Here is a 6,972-nt window from a genome sequence, read left to right as displayed (position 1 = left end):
GTCCTTTAGCACCCAAGGCCAAAAGACCAAGGTGCCCCCCCCCCCCATGATTTGTGAACCACTTCAACTGCATAGGTTGCAGCTCCCTAGCTTTTTGCAGACCTTCACCAGCTACATCGCCCAAGGCAGCTGCCACTTCTGCCTACCCCTTGGCTCAAGACTCTCTTTGAACATAGAACATTCTGCTGAATCAGTGATAAGATCAGTACACCACAACAAATACTGTACATACATATGCAATATGAATAGAGCTATGGCTGATATTTACAATTGTATATATGTTTCCGTGCTTGTACAGGTAATGAGATGACATTCATTGCACTTTGTTGTGCCGTCTATTGCTATGTGTAGGCAGGCAGGAGAGACAATCAAATCATTCTGCGGGTTTGCCGGGTAGGAAGTCAGCTTTGTGTTGCAAAATGTTGCTTCCCGCTAAGTCATTTTAGTTTTTAATGTCTTCTTTTCTGCTTATCAGCTAAAATGTTTTATCTTTTTTTTTTTACATGAACCAATTTATATAAATTATGTTATTTAGGTAAAGTTTTCTTTTCTTAAAAATACATTTCTTCTGTCTGTCCTGCTATAGGCAGTGCTTTTCATCACTGGGAAACTGGTCAAAACGTTCCGACAGCAAGGAACAACTTTTTGTCCATATTTTAGGCACATCAATTAATTATGTAAAACAATACATAGAAGAGCGCAACTACCTGAGATAATAATTAGTAAATAATAAATAATAAATGCTGGGCAGCCTGCTGTAACTGGCTGAATGGTTAGGATAGAAGTAGTCAGCCAGTTACAGCAGGTGCGGTTAATCTTACGTGATGCAAGGACTCTGGGTGCCCGTCCATGACATCGCAACCGTAAGTCACATACCTACTACTTCTATCCTAACCATTCAGCCAGTTACAGCATGCTGCCCAGCATTTATTATTTATTAATTACTAATTATTATCTCAGGTAGTTGCACTCTTCTATGTATTGTTTTTGATAAATATGTCACACCTCTCCCGGTTTTTTGAAGAGTTTATGCACACCATCTCCCTCAAAGTCAGCAAGTGAGAGACTTGACCACATTACAGTTGTGCGCTTCCATGTATTTTTGTTTCAATTAATTATGTGTTACTGTCAGGGAACCAGGGGTGTCACCTCTCCTCGGGGGCCGCCGGGTATGGTGTAGGGCACAGGGGCTCCTTCGGCCTGGCAGAACTCCTGGCGCAGGGGGTGTAGGTGCGCGGTGGCCGCACGCGCGTGGTGGACAGACTGCGCGCGTGTGCATGGGGGCACGCGCACAGCGTACCTGCGCCCATTAGGGCCGTCAGGTGTGGGCCTTGCTGGGGGAGGTTCCCAGCACACACCTTCCATCCCTCTCTTCCTGCCATTGGCTCCCGGACAGAGAAGCCTCCTAATTGCCTCGGCGACCAGGGGGTGGCCTTGATTCCACTGGCTATAGAACTTGGTAAAAGCCCCGGCTTGTTGCTGAGTTATTACACCACTATAGTGTGATCACCGAGCCCCTTTGTTGGATCCTGCTGGTGTTCCCTGACCCCTCATCTGAACTTCCTGGTTACCGACCCCTTGGCCTGCCTACCGCTCTTGAATCCTAGCTGCCTGCCTCAACCCGGACTGGACTTGACTACCCCTTTGGATTTGCCCTCTTGTACCTCGCTCTTTGGATCTTCCTTTCCGCTTTCTGCCAGTGGGTTCCTCTTCCCGCTGTTTGCCCGCTGCACGGCCTGACAGTTACAGAATAATAAATGGAGCATACCACTGCAGCCAAACCTCATTTGTTTATGTCCCAGCAATCAACTGCTGACTGGTAGCTGTCATGGGATGTACCAAACCATGGCGAGTCCTGTGATCTTCATTAACTGCCAGTTAAAGGAAACATGAAGATTGTAATTTAGAGAAATATGGGGCTGCCATTGCTGACCTCCTTCTAAGAACATTAGTAGCCTGCCCATCTCTGGCATCCATAATTATGTAGTCACTAGCCTGGAACATCCATGCAGTAAGTTAAGTCAAACTCCTGATCTATATATTGTTCCAAATCTGTGCTTTAGAAAGTATTGAAGGTGCTGGATCAGCATGACAGCCAGGCAACCAGCATTTTTCTGAAGTAATTTTAAATGGTGCTAGAGAATGTTAGATAATAAAATCTAATATCTCACTAAATGAGTTATGAGGTAAACCTCTGCGCTATTATTTACTCCATTGTCAAGTACGAACATCAGTTATAAATAGGATACATACTCCATCCAGATATAGTATCTGCTAATCCTAGCAGAGGTCAAATATATAAATACCCATAAACAAGGCCATGGTAGCAGTGCTATGTGGATATGTGGCAAGCAGCCTACCTACTCTCCTGTGGAATAGAAGCGTTATGGACATATTGTATGCTAATACTATCTGCTAATAATGTCTGTACATACCGCGCCATTTCTTATTACACTCTACGACCCTTAAGTTGGCCATACATCAGGAGTTTCAGCCACACAGGCCAAAAGAGAATAAAATGTTCAATTGCCCCATCCACGCTAATTGACATGGATAGGGGAATCTCCTTTTCCAGGCTATTGCATTCTAACAACCGGCACCCACAGCGAATTGACTGCACTGTTCAAACAATTCGACAATTTTCGCTCTGGCTCCATCTACAAAATTCAGCAGTGTACGGCCAGCTTTACTTAGATTTCTCTATGTTAATGCATGCAATTGCCCCCTTACATCAAGGGTAATTAGGGGTCCTGTATTAGAGAATGGCCGAAGGACTTATCCAGCCTCATGCATCAATACAGCCATACTCCTACAGAAGTTGCACCAGTGCAGGTGGTTCAACTCTATCCATGCGTTTGAAAACTTCTTCATGGGGGCGTGGCTTGAGCAGCTGAATATGGCAGACGTGTGCTGATTCCGCTCCACTCCCCCTGGGCACCTATCTCCACTTTTCTCAAGCTAACTTTATCGACCCGACCTCAACCCTTCTCCACTACGATCCCGGATCCCTTCTCTCCCCCCCATGGGCAGGAAAAGTGCCTACCAACAACGCACCCGCAAATCTACACGATCCTCCGCTGCACGGAGTGTGAAGGCCGGAGCAACGGCTACACCACCAACTGCGTGTATGATGGCCTCCTCTCCTCTGTACCCAGAACATCCATCGCCATCCAGACTTGCTCATCTCATCTCCGAGCAGCTCAGCCGCCCACTCTCCAGCCCCAGCAGCCGCAGAGTTCCATCTCCGAGATGCCCAGCTTCTGGATCGGTTCAAAGCCATGCTGCAAACAGAGCTCAAAATGGCCATCGATACGATCTCTGCCAACCTCTCCAAAGAACTTGGGCTCTCGCACCGATCTTTTGGAGACTAAAGTGGATGACACTACTCATGTGGTGAACGCTCACTCTGCCGCCCTCACCTCATTACAGGCGGACCTCGCGATGACGGTCTCGAAACTCAAGGACCTCGAAAACCGGGCGCGTAGGGGGAACCTGCGCATTCGAGGGGTGCCGGAACGGGTGGAAGACTTACCCTCTACCATTACTGCACTCTTCCAAGAACTTCAGCCGGCAATCCCTATAGATCATATGGAGTTCGACAGGATCCACCGCTCCCTAGGCCCTAGGCGCTCTGACGGTTTACCACGGGATGTGATCGTTAAGTTCACCTACTACTGTACGAAAGATGCTATCTTTCAGGCAGCCAGGAATGCACGCGCCCTCTCGTTCCAGGGCTTTACCTATGAAGTTCATGCTGACCTCAGCCCCATCACTATCCAGAAACATGCTGGGGACTCCAACGTAGTCCTGAATCCATCAGTTGACAGGACGACTCCCCCCTCTGGCACCACACCCCCTGAGCAGGATGCTGCCCAATCGAAATTGATGTGCTCCCTCTTAACCACTCACCGTATGATTGACCTGTGGTGTGAGCTGCACCCCACGTCCCAGGATTACACTTACTACTATTAGAGCCCGGGTGGTAGTCACCACTCCTCTTCTCTTTTCTTCTCTCCTCTTCTCTTTCCTTCTTCTTCATTGCTCCCTCACCAAATTTTACTTATCGCCTAACATATTCCCTCCTCCTTGACTTCTACAATCCCTTGGGGTAAACCCATACCCCACCTCCCCCTCCCCACCACTACCCTGAATCCCTCCTCCACGAACAATCGCTTGTTCTGATGAGCTGCAGCGACAATCTGCATTATCCCCTCCCCCACTTTTTGCTTATGCCTACTGTAGTATGCCGCCCACTGTAAGGGCGAACTGTTGTCTTTTACCACTACTATTCCTGACTGTTAATTGTATGCTTTATGCTTTAAAACCCAATAAAACAAATTGAAGATAAAACTTCTTCATGTACCTGGGCAAAATGTAGGCTGTCATTGTCAACCTCTTCCTGTGAAATCCTAGTTGACTCATCCATTGGTTTTCATACTTTGAGTTGCTGACCTAGAACAAGTATGCTGATTAGAAGCTGGTTAACACTATAACGTTGCGCTAAAGGCACAATATCAATGGCATGATATTGCACAGCGCAATGCATTGCACACTAGGTATGCTGGTGCATTTCATTGTCATTTATTCTGAATGGCACCCCAATACACCTCCCAGCGAGCAGGCATTGCACTGCATTAGAAAGCCATGGCCAGCTATAGACACTAATAGCATCTTTACAAAGGCTCTACGCCAGCCTTTCTCAACCTGAATGCCATGGCACCCTGGGGTGCCTTCTAGTATCTGCAGAGGTGCCCCGAAATTTTCATACAGCACTCTACCTCTAATGTAAAAAAGGGGGCTTCTGATGTGAAGAGGGGCTCCTAGAGTGAGAAGAGGAGACTATGATGTCAAATAGGGAGCCCTTGATGTGAAGAGAGCTCGTAATGTGATGGGGGCTCCTAATGTAAAGGGGATTGTGATGTAAAAATTGAGTTTTTGTTGTGAAGGGGGACACTGCTAAGTGGGGACTCTGATGTGAAGGGGGGAACCCCACTTTTTTGTGTATAAAATCCATACCAGACTCCTATCCCAGAAAAGGGTCTGGTATGGATTTTTACTTTTAAGACTGGTGTCCCTCGAGATTCTGCATACTTTTAATGGGTGCTATGGCGGAGAAAAGGTTGAGTAACGCTGCTCTAAGTATCTATTTTATTTGCGTCTCTCCTAGTTAGAATATCGGTTTCCTCCATCTTTTTTTGGCCTTATACAAGATGAAGGACAAGAAGTGATGGGAAATATTTTTAACTGTTCCCCCACTCTATCCAAAACAACAAAAAGCTGGAGTTGGGATTTAATGTGAGAGGTTCCTATTACCAAAGCAGGCACTTGATTATTGATTTGATTATTTGGTAGTACAAATAGCATTTATTGGTACTGGTATATTTCATAACACAACACATAACACAAGTATCCCATGGCAACAAGATATTAGCAAAGAGCACAATGCCATTCAATACGCTTGTACATGTATTGAATTCCAGCGTGGAGCAGATGGAGTTTTAGGAGTTCCTTTTGGCTTTCCTTGTGAGCGCCAAGATTCCGCTTGGAAGTTTTCCACTTTCCAAGCAGAGACGTGACCCGCTCTATTCAGTCTACAACATTTGTACAAACAGTGCTGAATGAATCTTGACCTGTGCACTGACAGATGATAGCAGATGGCTTGTGCACGTAGGTTTATGGCAAGATCATATGGCAGACATGAGAAGAGTCACATGCTTCATGTACTAATGTCCATGGGAGGGTAGTGGACATCACAAGTGCAATGCTGTCCTAGAGCAAGCAGGTACATCCCAAACACTAGCCATAAACTTAGAGCCTTTTGGGAGGGTTGCATCATTTTCTAGGAAGCTAAAAGTGGACATCTGCATGTTGCAATCCAAAGTAATAGCCAGACATGGAAAGAGAATCACTGCCATGAGCTGAAGTGGCGTCAAAATGTGATCTCTTCGATTTTGTTTACAGGTTATGTTTTTGCTCCTTATGTGGTGTTTGACGGCGAGGATGGTCATGTTTTGTTATCTGGTAGAATGACATTTTAAATGATACTGGACCCGGCCATAAAAAGCCATCTCACAAACGTTCATCACTGGATATGTTAATGGTAATGTAAATTAAGAGATATCAAGGGGTTTTCATGCATAGAAATACAGGCTCATCTCTGTACTTAAATTGCTTACTACATATAGAATGTACAGTAGTCAGACACAGCCTGCTTCATTTCCTCATTGGAGGAAGTCCAACATCATCTAGCTCTTCCTCCCCAGACTTATTGTCCCCTTTTATTCATTGGATTTCAGTTCTTTCAATCATGGAGGCTCAACATTACATGTGAGCCATGTGTGTGGGATGCAGTCTGACTAGGAACACCCACTGCTTCAGACTAACGCCCACCCATCAAGGCATATTGATATTTGCATAACTCCTCCCAAGAGCCAGCCCATTGCTTGTATCAGAGCTGAGGGCTCTTAAGAAGAGTACTGAGGCAGGGTGCTGTGATGTCCTCAGGAAACTGTGCAGCACCTTGACACTCTCTCCTATCATCCATGATCTGCCTGCAAATTACATTAAACTTAATCTTTAACATGAACCTTCATTTGTAAATCAAAATAATGGGTCCTCTGCAGTGGCGGAACAATTGCCATAGCGACCCAGGCGGCCGCTATGGGGCCCCGAGGCACAGGGGGGCCCGGCCAGGACATCCCCCTAATGCCGTGCGGGCCGCCTAGGTCGCTATGGCATCTCAGGCTGCTGGCTGTCACTGGGGGCTGTGAGGAGGAACGCTCTTGTCAGTGATGTGTGCAGCGGCGTGTTCCTCCTCACAGCCGCTGCTGAGTTGGTGACAACCAGCAGCTTCGTAGGAGGTGGCTGGCTCGTCGTCAGCACCGATGGAGGAGGCGGGGCCCAGCGATGGAGGAGATTTTGCTATGGGGCCCTGTGATTTCTACTTACGTCCCTGGTCCTCTGTCTCCAACT

Source organism: Nanorana parkeri, unplaced genomic scaffold (assembly GCF_000935625.1).
Source record: "Nanorana parkeri isolate BGI_ZX_2015 unplaced genomic scaffold, ASM93562v1 scaffold612, whole genome shotgun sequence".
Classification (NCBI taxonomy): Eukaryota; Metazoa; Chordata; class Amphibia; order Anura; family Dicroglossidae; genus Nanorana; species Nanorana parkeri.
Note: the sequence above shows the minus strand (reverse complement) of the source record.